The sequence below is a fragment of the Lacerta agilis genome, chromosome 9 (genome assembly GCF_009819535.1).
Source record: "Lacerta agilis isolate rLacAgi1 chromosome 9, rLacAgi1.pri, whole genome shotgun sequence".
Classification (NCBI taxonomy): domain Eukaryota; kingdom Metazoa; phylum Chordata; class Lepidosauria; order Squamata; family Lacertidae; genus Lacerta; species Lacerta agilis.
The window spans coordinates 68,619,549-68,640,064 of NC_046320.1; the positions used below are offsets into that span (position 1 = coordinate 68,619,549).

Genomic DNA, 20,516 nt, shown 5'->3' on the forward strand with positions numbered 1-20,516 from the left:
AGATGATCAGTATCAGTACATAAGCTCCCCGGAGAGAGAGCATGCCCTCTCCTGCTGATCTTCCCTTGCAGGGTTGCCAATGTAGGGCAGAGTCGATTACGGTCCCCTAAGGGTAGGCACGAGCAGGAGATCTGGCTGCGTTTGCAATCCCACAAACAAAAACACACACGGAAACTTAGCTGGGTCCTTTCAAAATTCGCACTTCTCCGAAATTTGCAGTGCAGCTCTGGAAAATAGTGACAAGGCTAGAAGCGAACCCATTGTATAAAAGAAGCAGGGGCGTCACAAGGGGGGCAGGGGGCAGTCCGCCCCGGGTTCCAGGGGAGGGGGGATGACACTTGGGCCGGCCCCGTCCCGCCGGCAGGCTCTGAGCAAGCCATGAAGCGAGACAGCCTCGCCCCGCAACCTGCTTGCAAACCTGCTCGGCGGCCTGCAAGCAAGCCGCGGAGCGAGGCCGCTCCGCCCCGCAGCCCGTATGGGGCCTGCCCGCCAGCACCGCTATGGGGCTGCCCCGCCCCTGCTGCTGGAGCTGCTGTGGAAGCGGCAGCACTGGCCCAGACGGAGTGCGTGCACGCGATATGTTGCCCAGACGGAGTGCGCACGCGCGATATGTTCCGCGGCAACTTTATGAGCCCGCCGAGTGAAAAGGCGGCTTGTGGGGCGGCCGCGTGCGATCACTATTCGCCTTAGTCACTATTCCTGGGCGAGATCATCTGCGACTTCAAAAGAAGCCACTCTGCAAATGGAGAATCTTAATAAAAAGAAAGGCGCCAGAAGGAAGATTTCGAGTTGAAAAAAGCAGGTGAAGCAATACGGGCAGGATGGGTTTTTGTTTTTCATCTCGGCAACAGATTACATAACACTCTCATAACACACACTTGACTATTCTACAGCTGGTATCTCCAGAGGAACAATCAGGAACAACAACAACAACAAAAGTTACAAGATTCTCTCTGAAGTGTATGATACAGTCCTCATTATTTCTATAAAAAAAAATCCTCAGGGGCAAAAATAGTGATTTTTTTTTTACTTTTGTGGGAAAAAATTCCAGGATAACCACTTCTGTGCTTGCGGAATTCGCCACCCTAAAATATTCACTGCGCCGAAATGGACAGGCCAGAGAAGTGCTATATGGGAAACGAGGATGGAGGAACACCAAGCAACATTTTCTGGGTTGTGGGATCAGAAGCAGATTTCTTTCCAGCCTGGTACCATTTTGTGTGTGTAACATGGACCTCCTGCTTTCTCTGTCTCTCTCAATGCTTGGCAGTGGCATCATCCGAAGAGCAGGAAGGAGGACCGCCATGCAGGAAGTTGAAGGAGGATCGCTATTGGCCCAGGGAAAGCACGACCCCACCCGTGACTGGCCAGTCAAAAAGGAAGGCGGGACACCCATTTGGACAGACAGGGTGGAAGGCGGGGTGGTCAAGAAGAGGTGGCACCAGAGCCAATGATAGGAGGAGTCAGAGAAATTGAAGGGTCCTGGAGCCAACCGATTTGTCCCCATCTTCCTCCTCCCTTGTGGAATCGTAAGAGGGCAACACGGAGACCGAGGAGGGGACTGGCGGAGTGTGGCACATCATGGGATGGCTGGAATGATAGAATCGAAGAGATCCCATCAATCACCTAGTCTAGCTCCCTGCACTACAGGAACATGCACCCATACAGGGATCGAACCCATGACCTTGGCATCGTCAGCCCCATTCTCTTGATTTAATTAAACTATAAAGTTTCAACTGGATTTAGAGCCAACGTGCAATTCAGGCGTTACCGTTTTGAATCTCGTCATGTTGCTATCTCCCTTAGCGGGTTGTGCCACCTGCTATTCTGAGTGATGCTTTTCATAGGGTAGGGGGCACCGGGAGCGAGTTTGTGGAACCAAGGAGTTAGTGGCTCAAAAAGGGTTGGGAACCGCTGGGGTAGACAATATACTGAGCCAGGAGGAGAAGAACTCTGTGTCTCAGGGCAAGGTTGGTTGGCATTCGTCTGTCTCGGGAGACAACAGAGGAGTGCCCCTTTGGGGGTGAAGCCAAACAGTTGGAACTCGCAGCGCCTGCTGTGATTGTAGAAAACGATACAGGAGAGACATGTTTTGTTGCAGCTGGGGCAGGTGAAGGCATCCAGTTGTGCTGCTGCAGATGCACCATGGCTTTTCATCTCTCTGCGCTCCTCCCGCTGGTCACTGCTATGGATGCACGACTTGACTCTCTGTCTTCAGGCACTGCGGTCGTCTGCAAGGGATTCCCACAATTCTATGATCTCCCCTGCCCTGCAATGGAGCCCCCCCTTCCCAATGGAGGCTGCTGGGTGACATGGGTAGCAGGTACAGGTGGGTAGCCGTGTTGGTCTGCCATAGTCGAAACAAAATAGAAAATTCTTTCCAGTAGCACCTTAGAGACTAACTGAGTTTGTTCTTGGTATGAGCTTTCGTGTGCATGCACACTTCTTCAGATACACTGAAACAGAAGTCACCAGATCCTTAAATATAGTGAGGGAGTGGGGAGGGGTATTACTCAGAAGGGTGGTGGGAATGGGTAATCAGCTGATAGCTGTGGAAAACCTGTTGACGACTCTTAACGGAAAGGCAAGGGAAAGGCAAGGGGTGAGATGGCTAAAGATAGCTTTGTTATGTATAATGAGATAAGAATCCAATGTCTTTGTTCAGACCAGGTCTCTCCATGGTTTTAAGTTTGCTGATTAGTTGCAATTCAGCCACTTCTCTTTCCAGTCTATTTCTGAAATTCCTTTGTATTAAGACAGCTACTTTGAGATCTTTTACAGAATGTCCTGGGAGATTGAAGTGTTCTCCTACTGGTTTCTCTGTCTTGTGATTCCTGATATCAGATTTATGTCCATTTATCCTTTGGCGTAGGGTTTGGCCTGTTTGTCCAATATAGAGAGCTGAAGGGCTCTGTTGGCATTTGATTGCGTACACAATGTTGGAAGATGAGCAATTAAATAGTCCTGAGATGGTGTGTTTGATGTTGTTGGGACCAGCACAGTGGTTTGGCAAAACAACCCCATTTTTTTTAAAACTGAAATTGCTTGCTTCCTTTTCTATGGAATTGGGTTTTATCCCTCCTGGGCCCCCCACCCCCACCCCCAGCATCCTTTTCTGAGAATGCATTGAGCATCCTGGCAAGAAAATAATCACAGAAATAGAAAAGGAGGAGGCAGCTTGCATTCTAAGCTGCCTCCCAAGGAGCCCGCAACTCCTCGAGCCGCTGTGTAAATAATTTTTCGCTGGAGCTGTCTTGTAGACACTGAGATCATATTCCCAGCGCTCCAGAACCACTTTGCAAGAGACTTTTAAACCTCCAGCTAGCTGCCATTTCAGAAGCGTGTAGGAGGTGAAGCCGCAGCACGCCATATAAAATGCCGACAGCCTCCGTCGGGGGGCAAACTCTCCTCCGATGGCGGGTTCAAAATGCACAGTGATGCAAAGGCCTTTCCTCGCTCTCTTTCAGACAAGGATTGGCCAACCCCAGTTTCCTGGCATGCCAGAAACTCAGATATATAAGCTAACCGTCCAACGGCACCTTAAACCTAGGTTATGTTCACCACAATGGAATGTCTGGCCACCATTACATTCGCCATGGAATTTATTATAATTATAATTACTTTTCATTTCTATACCGCTTTATATTTTAAAGGGGGGGGGGAGATCTCAAAGAGGTTTGCAACACATTAAAACATCAAATCAAACAAATCCAGAATAAAACCAATTCAAGCTTCAAATGAAAATATTTCAGACCCTTCTCTTACATTTTGCTTTCCTCATATTTATCCACCTACTGAAAGTATAGAGCTGCCCCATAGCAGAAGTACGCTAGGAAGGCGGGGTGGTGTAGTGGGACCTGAGAGATCAGGGTTCAAATTCCCACTCAGTCATGTAGCTCACGGGGTGACCTGGTCACACAGCCTTTTCATCTAGAAACAGACAAAACTGATCCAAGCCTAAAACAAGTAGAACAATGGGCAATGGATATAGTACATAAAATTGATTTAACTGTTTGGAAGAGATTTAAAATTCACAGCATGTTATGCGATAAAAGGAAACTATATGAAAATGTCATATAGATGGTATTTGGCTCCTAGTAAATTAGCAAAAACGTATAAGTCGAAATCTGATACCTGTTGGAAATGTAAAGAGAAAGAAGGTACCTTTCTCCACATGTGGTGGTCATGCAAGGTGGTAAAAGCTTTCTGGGAAATGATACGGTATATAATGAATTGGACAAAATGCTGAAAATAACTTTTATTTAAAAACCAGAAACTTTTCTTTTAGGAATACAGTGGTACCTCTGGTTGCAAACGGGATCTGTTTCGGAGCCCCGTTTGCAACCCATGACACGCGTATCCTGAAGCACCGCGCCTGCGCATGTGTGTGATGCGATTCGGTGCTTCTGCGCATGATATCACATTGCACTTCTGTGCATGCGCGAACTGCCGAACCTGGAAGTAACCCGTTCCGTTATTTCCGGGTGCAGCGCGTTCGTAACCCATGCGGAACGCAACCGGAAGCTATCTTAACTCGAGGTATGACTAATTGGTGGAGAGGAACCCAAGGAAGAGAAAATTTGATTTATGTATGCTACCACAGCAGCTCGTAGGATATATGCGCAAAGCTGGAAAGAAGAAACAGTTCCAACAAAAGAAGATTAAAAATGATGAAATATGCAGAAATGGCGAAACTTACCACAAGAATAAGGAATCAAAATGAGAGACTCTTTATGACTGAGTGCAGAAAACTTATTGATTATTTGAAGACGTATTGTAGACAACTTAAAACGTTAGTAGGGTTTAAATAAACCGGTGCAGTAACAGATAACTAAAAGCGAATGTAACGGGAAGTTAATAAAGAGATTTAAATTGCATATGCAGTAATAAAAAGATATCAAAAAAGTAACCGCAGAAAGGAGGTGAGGGAAGTTGAAGAAAATGTGGATTGATGGTAAAGATTGTTTCTTTATTATTCGGCGAATATACGTAATATGAAAAATGAAATTCAAATCGAAAAACAAAACAAAAAGAACAGTTCCAAAGAGAACTCTCATCAAGGATTTTTCATGATTCTGAATGTTCACTGGTGGAAATATTAAAGGGTGTTGGGAAGCAGGAGAGGGGAAGGGAAGAGGACCCAACAAACAATTGCAAAAAAAGAAACGATTTTGGCAAAGCATTAGCGACTCACGCTCACAATGTGACCCCACTAGACTTCCTGACAGCTATTTCCAGCTTAAACCCGGCTTCAGTTCTCATACATAAAGCTCCTGCGGCTCAGCAGCCCATCATCCCCAAACAAACAAACAAACAAACGCTAAAAAGGCTGTCCTGATATGCTCTGAAAGACATCATTGGAGAAGCTCCCATTTCGGTTTTCAATTGGTGGGGGGAGGAGAGGGAGGAAAAGCCACTTTTGCAATAATCATGTTGTTGTTGAGTTGTTTAGCCGTGCCCAGAGCCAGTGTGGTGTAGTGGTCAAGAGCGGTAGACTCGTAATCTGGTGAACCGGGTTCGCGTCTCCGCTTCTCAACATGCAGCTGCTGGGTGACCTTGGGCTAGTCACACTTCTCTGTATTCCGCTCTGGTCAGACCTCACCTGGAATACTGTGTCCAGTTCTGGGCACCACAGTTCAAGAAGGATACTGACAAGCTGGAACGTGTCCAGAAGAGGGCAACCAAAATGGTCAAAGGCCTGGAAACGATGCCTTATGAGGAACGGCTTAGGGAGCTGGGTATGTTTAACCTGGAGAAGAGAAGGTTAAGAGGTGATATGATAGCCATGTTCAAATATATCAAAGGATGTCATCTAGAGGAGGGAGAAAGGTTGTTTTCTGCTGCTCCAGAGAAGCGGACACAGGGCAATGGATTCAAACTACAAGAAGATTCCACCTAAACATTAGGAAGAACTTCCTGACAGTGAGAGCTGTTCGGCAGTGAAATTTGCTACCAAGGAGTGTGGTGGAGTCTCCTTCTTTGGAGGTCTTTAAGCAGAGGCTTGACAGCCATCTGTCAGGAATGCTTTGATGGTGTTTCCTGCTTGGCAGGGGGTTGGACTGGATGGCCCTTGTGGTCTCTTCCAACTCTAGGATTCTAAGTCTCTCAATCCCACTCACCTCACAGAGTGTTTGTTGTGGGGGAGGAAGGGAAAGGAGAATGTTAGCCGCTTTGAGACTCCTTTGGGTAGTGATAAAGCGGGATATCAAATCCAAACTCTTCTTCTTCTTCTTCTTCTTCTTCTTCTTCTTCTTCTTCTTCTTCTTCTTCCGACTCTGCATGACCCCATGGACCAGAGCACACCAGGCACTCCTGTCTTCCACCGCCTCCCGCAGTTTGGCCAAACTCATGCCGGTCGCTTCAAGAACACTGTCCCACCATCTCACCCTCTGCCGTCCCCTTCTCCTTGTGCCCTCCATCTTTCCCAACATCAGGGTCTTTTCCAGGGAGTCTCCTTCATGGATCGCTGCCTTGTCATGGTGAAGGGGCTTGGATAACTCAGGAAAGCTATGAGCTATGCCATGCAGATCCACCCAAGATGGAAAGGTCATAGTGGAGAGTTTTAGCCTAAATGTGATCCACCTGGAGAAGGAACTGGCAAGCCACTCCAGTTTCCCTGCCAAGAAAACTCCATGGACAAAGGCAGTAATAATACATCCTTTTTTTATCCCAACATGATACCAGGGCCATGCCCAGCAAGCAAGAACCTGTCCACTTCGGTTTTCTCATGTTTCTCATGTTTCTTAGATCGGGAGGGGGAAGACTTTCTCGTTTATTTTAATTTTATCAGTCTTAAAGATACAGATGGATCTAGATGTCGAGAAGCAGTTTACAACGTAAAAAAAACCACCCATAAAATCACAAATAAAAATAAAAATGCATTCCGCCAAAAGAAACTGAACCTTTCTTGGGCTTTCGTTTGTTTGTTTTTAAACGCTGCCAAGTCCCTTCGAAGACCCCTGGTGCTTAGAGAGGTGCGACTTGTACGATTTTACAGATTAAATACATGCTCAGTAAATATCCTTCACTCCAACCTCGCTTTCCTGGTACAGTAGAACCTCGGTTTCCGAACATAATCCGTTCCGGAAGACCGTTCGCCTTCTGAAACATTCGAAAACCAAGGTGGGCAAAGGGTGGCCTGCCAATTCAATAAAGAAAATTTTGAATAACAACAGATACACGCAGCGGAAGCCGTTCGACTTCCAAGGAACGTTCGAAAAAGGAAGCATTTCTTTCCGGGTTCTAGGCGTTCGAAAACCAAACGTTTGGCAACGGAGAGGTCTGAAAACCGAGGTACCACTGTAACAATTTTAGAATAATGAACGCGGCCCTTTATATGGTTGTTTTCCTTCTTTTTCAGGACAACATTCAGCGCTGCACTTTGTTTCTTGCAACAGACGGAATTTCTTCTCCCCTCACCTAAACATGCTCTCAAAATTTGCTCCAGGGGATTGGGGAAAACCTCTGAGGCAGATTTAGGGGGAGCACGAGGTTGCGGGGGGAGAGAGAGAGGAAATCCCACTTTGCAAGCAGAAATCTGCTTCTTGCAGTCTTGGATGCAAGCTGTACATGTTTAAACCTCGCCTTTAGTCCATCGCGGAACACAAAACAGCATAAATGTGGTTTGCAGGCAGCCAGATTCAGAACTGCGTTAACTTCAGAAAGGGGCTCCAGACCATAAACTGCTGCCACCTTCGCTTTCAAAAGCTCCCCTGATATTATGAAGGCCTGCAGAGGATTTCCCTAAGCGTTTTGTCGTTAGCAGCAACCCAGAGGGGGAAAGAGAGGCCGCCAGCATTCCTCCTTCCTCCATTCAGACACATGAGTCACCGGCCACCCGAGATTTGCTTGAACTTTCTGTCATCGCAGGGTAATTCGTTCCAAATTGCTACCATCAGCTAATGAGCAAACAAGATCAACTCAAATGAAGTGTCTCTGTCAACAGACGGGGCAGCCCTGATGGAGCCGCTCAGAACTATTAAAAAAAAAAACCCCAGAGAAAGTCTAAATCTCGAGCTAGAGCAAGCTCTCGGCTCAGGGGCGGAACGGGGTCCACGTGCGAATCCTGCCTCTCCCAAGGTGGCTTCAGATAAGGTGCTGTCTGCTAAGCAGTGTAAAAATATACTGTAAATGGACAGAGCAGAAGATTTCTGGAATCGGGCGTTTTTGAGGGAAGATATACAGGTGAAACTCGAAAAATTTGAATATCGTGGAAAGGTTCATTTCTTTCAGTAATTCAACTTAAAAGGTGAAACTAATATATGAGATTGACTCATGACATTCAAAGCGAGATACGTCAAGCCTTTATTTGTTATAATTGTGATGGTTATGGCGTACAGCTGATGAGAACCCCAAATTAACAATCTCAACTTTGGGGTTTTCATCAGCTGTGCGCCATAATCATCACAATTACAACAAACAAAGGCTTGACATTTCTCGCTTCGCATGTCATGAGTCTATCTCATATATTAAACTCCAGTAGCTAATGAAAACAATTGCTTACATAAATGGACTTTTCCACGATACTCTAATTTTTCGAGTTTCACCTGTATAGCAATTCAGTAAGCCCACAATTTATGCTTTGACTGAGTGGAACCTCCGTCAGATCATAGGTAGTCTGTCCACCTTTGGCCCCTATCCTGCACTCCGCTCTCACCTGTAACCCCTAGAAGGAACCCCTGTGGAACGCCCTCCCATCAGATGTCAAGGAAATAAACAACTACCTGACTTTTAGAAGACTTCTGAAGGCAGCCCGGTTTAGGGAAGTTTTTAATGTTTGTTGTTTTATCACATTATTATTATTATTATTATTATTATTATTATTATTATTATTTATAATATTCTGTTGGAAGCCACCCAGAGTGGCTGGGGAAACCCAGCCAGATGGGCGAGGTATAAATAAATTATTATTATTATTATTATTATTAACCCTACACAAATCTTGTACGCCTCCTCCTGCCAACTTCTACAGCCAAACTGGTGCCGAACATCTTTCTCTGCTCTCCTTTGGACCACATCAGTGAGGCTGATTAGGGGGGGGGTCCTCTTCTGGGCAGCCCAGGACCTCCATACACCCTGCCCAAGCTTGCGCCCCGAGGAGGTCGTTTCGGTGCTGCTAACACTGCAAAGACAACCCGGGAGGCGGCAGTTTCAAGTCTCCAGTCTCTGCAGCCACAGCAGGTGCTGTGATTCTTCAGCAGTTTGGCTTCACCCCCAGAAGCATACTCCATTTTCTCTCAACAACAACATCAGAGTCGTCATCATCAGCATATTTATACCCCGCCCATCTAGCTGGGTTTCCAACCGCCACTCTGTGCGGCTTACAGCATATCTACAAACATAATAAAAACGTCAAGCATTAAAAACTTCCCTAAACAGTTACAGGTGGGTAGCCGTGTTGGTCTGCCATAGTCAAAACAAAATCGAAAATTCTTTCTAGTAGCACCTTAGAGACCAACTGAGTTTGTTCCTGGTATGAGCTTTCGTGTGCATGCACACTTCTTCAGATACACTGAAACAGAAGTCACCAGATCCTTAAATATAGTGGGGGAGTGGGGAGGGGTATTACTTTTGTGTTGCGAGGGGTCAGGAGCAATAAAACCCCTGCGTTCAGAAGCCACAAATCACCAAAATGGGTCCGGCAGGCTTCCCGATCGCGCAGTTCCAAAACACTTTCACCTTCATAGCAGAGTTCAAATGCACAGCGTTCTTGAAGCGAAACCCCCTGCAATATCGTCTTTGTTAATCAGCAGTCTTTAACAAACGTACACTGACTCCTCCACTGTCAGCAAAGCAGATTTATTGCAGCGTAGCATAACTCAAAAGCCCGGAGATGAGGCGTTCATGGCTCCTCTCCGGTACAAGCAAAAACGAAAGCAACCTTCTCACACAGACTTCAGACTCGCTCTCTGAGAATTACAGCAGTCTCATATTACAAAGCATAACATCACATGTCAGTTCCTGTGTGACGGCGTAGCTAGATCTGTGTGTAACCCTTTCAGATCCTCACACCCCCTCTCGCCGGACACACAGGGCATGGTGCAGGTTGTGGCCTACACCAGATACAAACCATTACAGAATTCCCAATGCAGTTGGAACCCCAAAGGTTTGGTGAACCCATCCGCTAGGTTCTCTTGGCTTGGACAATACTTCAGCTTCACCAAGCCTGTCTGAATACTCTGACAAACATTCCTAAACCGGATGTCCAAGTGTTTGGTTCTGGACTTGAACTGTCCAGTCTCTGCCAGCTTCATACAGGGCTGGTTGTCCTCCCAAACTGTGATGGGTAAACAACACTCCCCGTTGACTTCCTGGACCAAGCACTTGTAGAACTCCATCTCCCTACAGGCTTCAGATAACGCACTGAATTCAGCCTCTGTAGAGGAGAGAGCTAGAAGACTCTGCTTTCTGGATCTCCACCCGACCAGAGCCTCCCCGTACTTGACAACGAGTCCAGACACTGATTTCCTGTCGTCCAGATTGGCCCAGCTGCTGTCAGACCAGCAAGAGAGCTGTGCTCCACCTTCTGCTGACAGCTTGAGGTGCCAATCTCTGGAACCTTGTAGGTACCTCAGTACCCTCTTGATGCCATTCCAGGCATGCACACTGGGTTGTGCTGCCTCCCGGCTGAGCAGATTTACAGCAAAGGCTATATCCGGTCTGCTCCACTGGGAGAGATACAACAGACTTCCAAGTGCTGACTGGAACACCTCGGGGCTCTGGAACGCAGAGTGTTCCCCGGACTGACTGTCCTTTACGTAACAAGTCTCCATTGGTGTTCTGACACTGGCACAGTCAGACATCCTGAACTTTTCTAGTAGCTGTTCGATCTTGCTCTCCTGACTTAGCAAGAAACTGCCATCCTCAGTCCTTTCAATTTTGACTCCTAGGTAAACACTCACTGGACCTAGTTCTTTGAGCTTGAAGTGCTTACTAAGCTCCTGTGCAAACTCCTGCACCTGACTCTCTGACTTGGCAAGGCAAATGATGTCATCGACATAACAGAGCACCAGAGTTTGCTCCTGGCCGGAACCTGCCAGGTAAAGACAACTGTCAGCAAGACTCCGCTGGAAACCCATGCTTACCAGCGCTTGATGGAGACACAAATTCCAGTTCCTGGCGGACTGCCGTAAGCCATAAATGGATTTGTGTAGCTTCCACACGACATTCGGCTTATTGCCCTCGAACCCTGGTGGAGGTAGCATGTACAGAACCTCCTCCAAAGACGAGTTCAGATAAGCGACGTCCACATCAAAGTGGTGCACTACAAAGCCTCTCTGAGCAGCTACAGCTAACAAAAACCGAAGAGTTTCACTCCTAGAAGTCGGCGCATACACCTCCGTGTAATGCAAGCCCTTCTTCTGCGTGAAGCCTCTGGCTACTAGCCTAGCTTTGTACTGAGGTTCTCCAGTTGCTGTGGGTTTAAGCCTAAACACCCAGCGACTGCTCACAGCACGCTCGCCCTTGGGCAGCGTCACTGTGGAGAACACCTTCAGTGCCTTCATAGAGTCCATCTCCTTCTGCATTGCCTGGTGCCACTTCTTGGCTTCCGGCTCAGGCAATTTCTGCACTTCCTCAAAGCTCTCTGGCTCACACAGAGCCATACAAGCCCACACACTAGTGGCTGTGTATCTTTCAGGAGGGATTCCTTTCGTGGTCCTCTGGGACCTCCTCAGTGTGTCATCGGAGTCCCCCTCTGACCCAGACGAGCTGGACTCTGCCTGTGAGTCCCTGGCGTCTGGTGACTCTCCTACTGACCTGCTCCTCTTGAATGGTTCCCCTGGACCAGCCTCTGGAGACGTTCTACTGCGCTTGAACTGTCTTCCAGATCTAGCCTTTGGAGAAACTGGTGCACTCCGCGGCTCTTGCTTCGGAGTAGCTACTGGACGTGGTGCAACCTGGCCTTGGTTGGGTGCTCGGCCCGAACCACCAGAAGTGCCAGGAGTGGCAGCACCACCACCTCTCGGAGCTGGACCAACGGCCGGGGCTGGTCCGCCAGCTGGACCTGGTCCACCAGCCGGACCACCACCCGGACCACCACCACCAGCCGGTGGTGCACCTGCTTGTCCCACATCTTCAGGACCTTCCAGAATGTCAGTGAGAACTTCTGGATTGCCGTGAACACGTTTCCACCCCTCCTGCTCGCAGAACTCAGCACTGCAGCTGAGCACTACCCGAGACTGATCCTTCCCCTCAGGGTAGACGAACCTCCAGGCCTTGGAGGCTGGCTCGTACCCGACGAAGATCATCTTTTGGGACCTAGGTCCACCTTTGCGGCGCTTGGCTTTAGGCAGCAGCACATAAGCCTGGCAGCCGAACACTCTCATGAAGTGAACCTTTGGCTTCTTGCCATACAACAGAGCATAGGGCGTGTCACCTACCACCGAATTGTAGGTGCGGTTCAAACAGAAAGAAGCACACTTCCATGCTTCAGCCCAGAACTTCTGAGGCAACTTAGCATCGAAAAGCATGGCTGACACCGCCTCTTGCAGCGTCCTGTTCCTCCTCTCGGCAACTCCGTTCTGGGGAGGAGCATATGGAGCTGACAACCTGTGCTTGATACCTTTCTGGCGGAAAAACCCTTGCAGTGTGGACCCTAAGAATTCCATTCCTCGGTCCGACTGAAAGCTGCGAACTTTGCAGGAAAACTCAAGTTCAACCGCAACGACCCACTCCTTGATCATGCTGGCCGCCTCCCCCTTGTGTTTGAGCGGAATCGACCATCCTGCTCTCGAGTGGTCGTCCGTGAGAGTTAGAATGAATTTGGCTCCGCCCATGCTGGGCGTCGGGAACGGACCACAGAGATCTGCATGAACTAGGGCAAAACACTCCGTGGTGACTCTATCTGATCTAGGAAAATGGCACGTTTTTACCTTGGCCTGTTTGCATGCAGCACAGTCAAGAAACCGTGAGCATGGTGAAAACTCGCACCCTTGCGTGTTACCTGGGGCCTTCTTTACGTACTGCCAATTCCTATGAGAAAAGCGTCGATGCCATAAGTGTAAACAATCACGATGCATCGGTGTATTCGCGCACAGCGCCTGTGCTGTGTCAGAGGTACTGTTACCTGTTTCCAAAACAAAAACTCCATCATCATTACAAGGCACACTGACCAACAGTTTACCCCCTTTAGAGATGGTACAGACATCATTCTCCAAATGAACCACATACCCATCCCTTAAAAGAGAAGACACAGACAATAAACAGCGCTTCATGCCTGGAAGAACAAAGCATTGAAGATCAGCCTGTAAAAAATCAACAAAGACAGTAGCTTCAGTCTGTAGCTTTTTCTTTGAACCATCAGCAAGGGAAACTTGTTTGCCTCCAACAATGTCCTTGCAGTCCCGAGCATGGTTACCAGGTGGTATAAAATGGTGAGATGCTGCTGTGTCAATCATGAACTGTAACTTAGCAACAGGAACGTCCTTGACGGTAGCCATAGCAGCAGCAAGATGACGTGGGCCTGTTCCAGTCGAGCCCCCACCTCTGTCTCTCCTACGTGCGGTTCCAGGCTTGCCAAAACCTCTTATCTGTGTGTTTACATTAGCAGCGCCTCTGGCCTTGCAGTCTCGTTGCAGGTGGCTACTCGAATTACAGAGATAACAGCGACGTGTAGCAGCAAAGGCCTGCACAGTTGACTCATCATGGCTTTTGTTTCTAGCTGCCCCCCCTCTCCTGCTGGGAACAGGGCAGCCTCCAGCATATCCATTGCCGGAGTCACTGTGCCTCCTACTCTCCTCCTCCTGTAAGCGTCCCGCAATCAACCGGAGATTAAGATCTGCAGCAGGCATGGCTTCCAGAGTGAGACAAAGGCTCTCATACTCATCAAAAACAGAAGTGAGCAAGATATACGACTTCTGCTCCTCCGTATACGTGATGCCCAAAAGCCTCAGCTTTTCCAACGTGGCTATCACCTTTTGCACATGTTCTTGGACGCTCTGTCCATGAGCCAGTTTTAAGCCATACAGCTGCCTGGTCAAATGGATTTTTGCACCAGCTGTAGGTCTCATATAAATTCCTTCCAGCCCGGTCCAGATAGCGTGGGCACTCTCAAGTCCAGCTATCAGGGGCAATTGGGAACCTTCCAGGGCCATTATGAGCATTCCCCTGGCTCTCTCATCCCTGCGTTGCTCAGCTTGTGCAGCTGCGACCGCTGCAGCTCCAGCGCCAGCAGCAGCTTGGACAGGGGGGTTTCTCAGGCATTCACTAAGCCCTCTGGCAAGAATCCAAGCTTGGGCTTTCACTCTCCATTCCAAATAATTTTCTCCATTCAGTGGAGGAAAGGGGCAGGAAAAGGATTCATTTCCTTCAGCAGCGGCAGCCATTCTCTCCCCCCGGGGCTTTTCTACTTACTGCTGTAGAACTCAAACTCCCGGCTCCGGATTAATGGCGTCGTCCCACCAGCGAATGCTTGCCAGCCCTGGCTGCACTCCAGCTGGGTTTCACTGCCGTGGCACGCTGTCCATTCCTCCCTTTGAAGACGATAGCAGGCAGGCAATTAGCAAAGCCATAACCTTTTGCCCATAACCTTTTGTGTTGCGAGGGGTCAGGAGCAATAAAACCCCTGCGTTCAGAAGCCACAAATCACCAAAATGGGTCCGGCAGGCTTCCCGATCGCGCAGTTCCAAAACACTTTCACCTTCATAGCAGAGTTCAAATGCACAGCGTTCTTGAAGCGAAACCCCCTGCAATATCGTCTTTGTTAATCAGCAGTCTTTAACAAACGTACACTGACTCCTCCACTGTCAGCAAAGCAGATTTATTGCAGCGTAGCATAACTCAAAAGCCCGGAGATGAGGCGTTCATGGCTCCTCTCCGGTACAAGCAAAAACGAAAGCAACCTTCTCACACAGACTTCAGACTCGCTCTCTGAGAATTACAGCAGTCTCATATTACAAAGCATAACATCACATGTCAGTTCCTGTGTGACGGCGTAGCTAGATCTGTGTGTAACCCTTTCAGATCCTCACAATTACTCAGAAGGGTGGTGGGAATGGGTGATAGGCTGATAAGTGTGGAAAACCTGTTGACGACTCTAAACAGCTGCAGTTAGTCTTGCAGGGAAATGCAAGGGGTGAGATGGCTAAAGATGGCTTTGTTATGTATAATGAGATAAGAATCCAATGTCTTTGTTCAAACCAGGTTTCTCCATGGTTTTAAGTTTGGTGATTAGTTGCAATTCAGCCACTTCTCTTTCCAGTCTATTTCTGAAATTTCTTTGTATTAAGACAGCTACTGATACGACAGAGCCAGACTGATACCCAGAGAGAACTTGCTGCAAGACAGACCCAAAAAAGAAAATAACAGAACACCACTAGTCATCACATACAGCTCCCAAGTTAAAACAGTACAACGCATCATCAGAGATCTACAACCTCTCCTAGACAATGACAGTTCTCTTTCTCAAGCTCTGGGAGGAAGACCCTTCATCGCATACAAACACAGAAGAAGACCATTGGAGGACCTCAGTGTCTGGGCTGAACGATGGGGGTGGAGACACTCCTTGGAGATAACGCTCTCCCCCCCCCCTCTCCCTCTCTCTCTCTCTCTCACACACACACACACTTATTAAAAAATTAAGACGTGTGAATTTCAAAGGAAAGCTGCCTTTCAATTTGCTTATTGGTTCAGGAAACATGAATTAAGTAGATTCACATTAAATTGTGAGCTGAGCAAAATTCACCTCCGTGTCACAGAACAGTAGAGTCGCGAGGACACCTATTCTCACCCAGGAACCCGGACAGGTGGCCCTCTAACATCTGCTTCAAAACCTCCAACCTAGGAGACCCTTCCGCCTTCTGAGGTAGGCCGATCTCCTGCCAAACGGCTCAGAAAGAGGGGCTCGAACCCCTCTTGCTAACAGTGACATCTTGGAAGCACCCCAAGGCTTTGCTTTCCTCTCCTGATAGCCAAGGCCGGCCGCAGGCAACCCCTTTCCAAGTCCACAGAGCCGCAACAGATGACGGCGGAGAACCCCCCCCCCCCGCACCCTAAACCAAGCATAATTGAAATCTAATCACAAGCCGCGAAACTCCCATTGCTGTTGGCAGCCAAGCTGGCAGCCTGCCCGACGTCTCTATTTTGCTCGTTTTCCTCCACTCCACAATCAGCCCTCGTTGCAACTGAATGGGCTGCCTCTTCGGAACAGCCGTGCGGGTCCATCTTCCCAGGAGAAGGTCGGCCGGCAGCCTCTCTCCGCCACTTCAGAGACAACGTTCGGAGGCTCCGGGCCAAATGTCAGCTCTCCTTAACCTCATGTGCCCGTGCAAACGTCTCCTCCGCTCCAGCCTTCGCCAGCCAGCCAGCACGGGCTCCCGAGCGAGGTCCTCAGGCGGCTCAAACGGGGTGGGCAGCCGGGCAGGAGGGAGAACGAAGGGGAGATGATGCGCGGAAGGAGAAGAGGAAAAGGCTGTCCATGGACAATGGCGTCTCACAAGTCCCAAACAGGGTCGCATTAAGCAGCACTGCAAACAGGGAGCGGGTAAAAGGGACGTCATTTTGGCAGGACAACACAAATGCCTTTTTCCTGTAGCGCAGAAAGGGGGGTGGGGGTGACCTTCAGGTGTGGAGGCCAAATTTGCCTCTCCGGGTGCAGGTGAGCACACCTGTCCATTTTTGCTTCTCCCCGGTTTTCCAAGCTTCAGTTCTTCGCATTCCCACATGAGTTTGCAATTGCTTTTTTTTTTTTTAAAGGTGATCATAAAAACTCACCCACTTTTTAGTTTGAACTTTTCCGAATTTATACGTTTGCGTGCCATTTTCCCTAATATGGGCATTTTTCATTTTGCAAAGCGGTTTCCCCATATATAATGCGTTTATATACAGTGGTACCTCAGGTTATGTACCCAATCCGTTCGCACCCCGAAAAGTACGTAACCCGATCGTCCACTTTGCGCATGCGCAAAGCGCTATATTGCACTTCTGCACATGCACAGACTGCACGGACATGCGCAGAAGCGTCCATGCGCCGAAAAACACTTCTGGGTTCCCGGAGTACGTAACCCGAAAATATGTAAGCCGAAGCGGGCATAACCCGAGGTACGACTGTATGTTATTTCCACTCATGTGTTGTTTATTAAATCTGTATGTCGCCCTCCATCCATAGATCTCGGGATGCTTCACATCATAGAAATGCAAGATAACAAACACAAAATGCATAATAAAAACAAGAACAGAAGCAAAGCAATAAGTCCCCACTCCCACATTTAGTTGGCATTGGATAATAATAATAATAATAATAATAATAATAATAATAATAATAATAATTTATTTGTACCCCGCCCATCTGGCTGGGTCTCCCCAGCCACTCTGGGCGGCTTCCAACAAAGATTAAAATACAATCGGCCAAAGGCTTGGTTGAAGAGGAAAGTTTTCGCCTGGCACCTAAAGGTGTACTATGAAGGCACCAGCCAAACCTCCCTTGGGAGAGCATTCCCCAAAGCGGGGGCTACTGCAGAAAAGGCCCTGTTCTCATTTCTATGTACACTCTTACGCTAGTGCATGTGTAAGATGCAACAAGTCAGTCTCATTCAGCATTTCTTAAATCCAGAGTTTTACTCAATTTCGTTCTACCTCTCCATTACCAGCAAACCTCTGGCTGAAAGTCAAGGCCCTACTTCCCCCCTGTGGGTTAACCTATTGCTGGGCCACAGCAGTTAAGTTTGACAGGACTCACATGGTGGAATGCTCCTGTGTACAATTAATACATAAATCCCTGCATGTAGAAAGCTAGCATGTCAGGGAGGAAGTCAGGCTCAAATCCACCACCACCCTAGATTTCTATATGCAATTTATTTATTTATTATTTTGGTTTTTTTAAAAAACAACAACAACAGAAGCCAAGCCAAAATGGCACAGCTCACACACAGATTGATCACACAGCCGATGACTGCATACGCATTTAAAGCACATTAAAAGCACACGACTCCTCCCAAGAATCCTGGGAACTGTAGTTTACCCTGCTCAGAGCTACAATTCCCAACATCCTTAACAAACTACTGTTCCCAGGATTCTTTGGGAGAGTCATGTCCGTCAAATGGGTTTTAAATCTATGGCGTGTAGTCACAGTCTTCCCATAGACGTGGAAAATTCATCTGCTTTCTGCAATGCCTCCATGGTGTTGCTGCTTTGTAAATGCACTGCCTGTTAACACTCTCATTTCTGCTAGGCCTCCAAGCCACTTCAAGAGCTGGAAAAGCCTAAAGGAAGGAGGCTAAACAGCTCCAGTTTTTAAGAGTTGTGCAAGAGATTTCCCCCTCTGCTGCCAAACTACTACGAAGAGTTGCATGAGCCCTGTGGATTTCAGCTTGTCCCGTTTGCACTGACATACGGCAGACATTTAACAATTTCTCACTTCATTTGCATTCCCAAATACAAACACCACAACCTGGGACTCTGTTTTCTACCTTCAAAAGATAGTAACCTACCCACTCTGCATGTGCTAGTCACAAAAAAATTAGTTGTTTTTGTTGTTGTTGTTGTTTAGTCGTGTCCGACTCTTCATGACTAAACGACTAAACAACAACAGGATATTAATCAGGCAAAGGCCTGGTTGAAGAGGAACATTTTCACCTGGAGCCCAAAGGTGTAAAGGTAAAGGTAAAGGACCCCTAGACGGTTAAGTCCAGTCAAAGGCGACTATGGGGTGCAGCGCTCATCTCGCTTTCAGGCTGAGGGAGCCGGCATTTGTCCACAGACAGCTTTCCGGGTCATGTGGCCAGCAGGACTGAACCACTTCCGGCGCCACAGAACACCGTGACAGAAACCAGAACGCATGGAAACACTGTTTACCTTCCTGTCACCTATTTATCTACTTGCGCTGGGATGCTATCGAACTGCTAGGTTGGCAGGAGCTGGGACAGAGCAACGGGAACTCACCCCGTGGCGGGGATTCGAACCGCCGACCTTCTGATCGGCAAGCCCAAGAGGCTCAGTGGTTTAGACCACAGTGCCAAGTGCCCAAAAGGTGCATAATGAAGACGCCAGGCGAACCTCCCTGGGGAGAGCATCCCATGATGGGGAGCCACTGCAGAAAAGGCCCCGTTCTCGTATTGCCACCCTCCGGACCTCTTGAGGAGGAGGCACACGAAGGAGGGACTCAGAGGATGAACACAGTCCAGGGTGGTTTAGATAGGGAGAAAGCAATCCTCGAGGTCCTGAGGTCCTGAACCATTCAAGGCTTTATAGTGAAATGCCGTTTTTTTCATATGTGGTGGGAGTGTAAAATTATAAAGAAATATTGGGAAATGATCTATAATGAAATGAAGATGTTTAAAATAACCTTTGTTTTAAAAAAAAAAACCCAGAAGCTTTCCTGTTAGGTATTGCAGGAGAGGACTTACCAAAATCTCAAAAGAACTTATTTATGTACGCAACCACAGGTGCACGGACATTACTAACACAGCACTGGAAAGAAGAAGGTGTCCCAGCTAAAAAGGATTGGCAAGTTAAATTAACTTAACGGAATATACTGAAATGGCAAAATTGGATATGAAAAAAGGCAACACGTGGACCAAATAATGTAGGGCGAAATGTTTCTTATAATGTCAAATAATATGCAGCGAAATTTCTTTATAATGTCAAATAATATGCAGCGAAGACAGCATTCCAGATAGGCAGCATTCCGGATAAGTACACTGTTTCGGTGTAATCTTCTCCAGTTCATAACTTAATATACATGCTCCTTACATGGAGTAGTGGTTATACGGCTGCATATCATTTGACATTATAAAGAAATTTCGCTGCATATTATTTGACATTATAAGAAACATTTTGCCCTACATTATTTGGTCCACGCGTTGCCTTTTTCATATCCTGCTTGTAATTTGCAACACAGGGGTATCTTTTTTTGTATGAAATGGCAAAATTGACAATGAAACTAAGAGGAAGAGACGATGGCGAATTTAAGGGAGAATGGAAGGTGTTTATTGCATATATTCAGAAGCAACGTACACGGGTTAATACATTAGCAGCGTTTTAAAAGTAATTTTGTTATGAATGGACAATAGGTAAATTAAATGAGTTTTAAATTTAACTACGGACATGCAGTATGTTGATAAAGGAAAGGATGGAACCAAGGAAGGGACATGGGGGAAGTCAATTTGTTTTGTTTTTGTATTGCTGTTGTTTTTATTTTTGGAAAATTAATAAAATGCATGCGTGTGCGTGCGCGTGTGTGCAGCCTTCATAGCGAAATGCAATTCCTCTGGCTGTAGCTTCCCTTTGGCTCCCGAAACTATGACAGCTATTCCAGTTTAGGGGATTAGGCAAGCGCAATTAGTCTCACTCCCTGTTTCTCCTACACAGGTACAATGCGTTCATTATCCATACTCTGCAGAGGGGAAAATGTCAACTCGTGGTGTGTGGGGGTTTTGGGGGGGGTGGGGAGGTTGCATCAAAGGCATCGCTGTTAAATGCCTCGCTGGATTGTTGGAGGTGGCAATTAAAAGGTTCTCACTCCCAGGTGTCTCACACAGTTGAACAATGTGGGTTTTGGCTGTCCGTCACCAGCCAGAAGC

At 47.6% G+C, this 20,516-nt stretch overlaps 1 protein-coding gene across 1 annotated transcript in view; it reads right to left on the reverse strand.

Moving 5' to 3' along the window:
• The window catches only part of LOC117053340 (leucine zipper putative tumor suppressor 3-like), a 69,531-nt gene that overhangs the window by 37,503 nt on the left and 11,512 nt on the right, over positions 1-20,516 (reverse strand). The window lies entirely within an intron of this gene.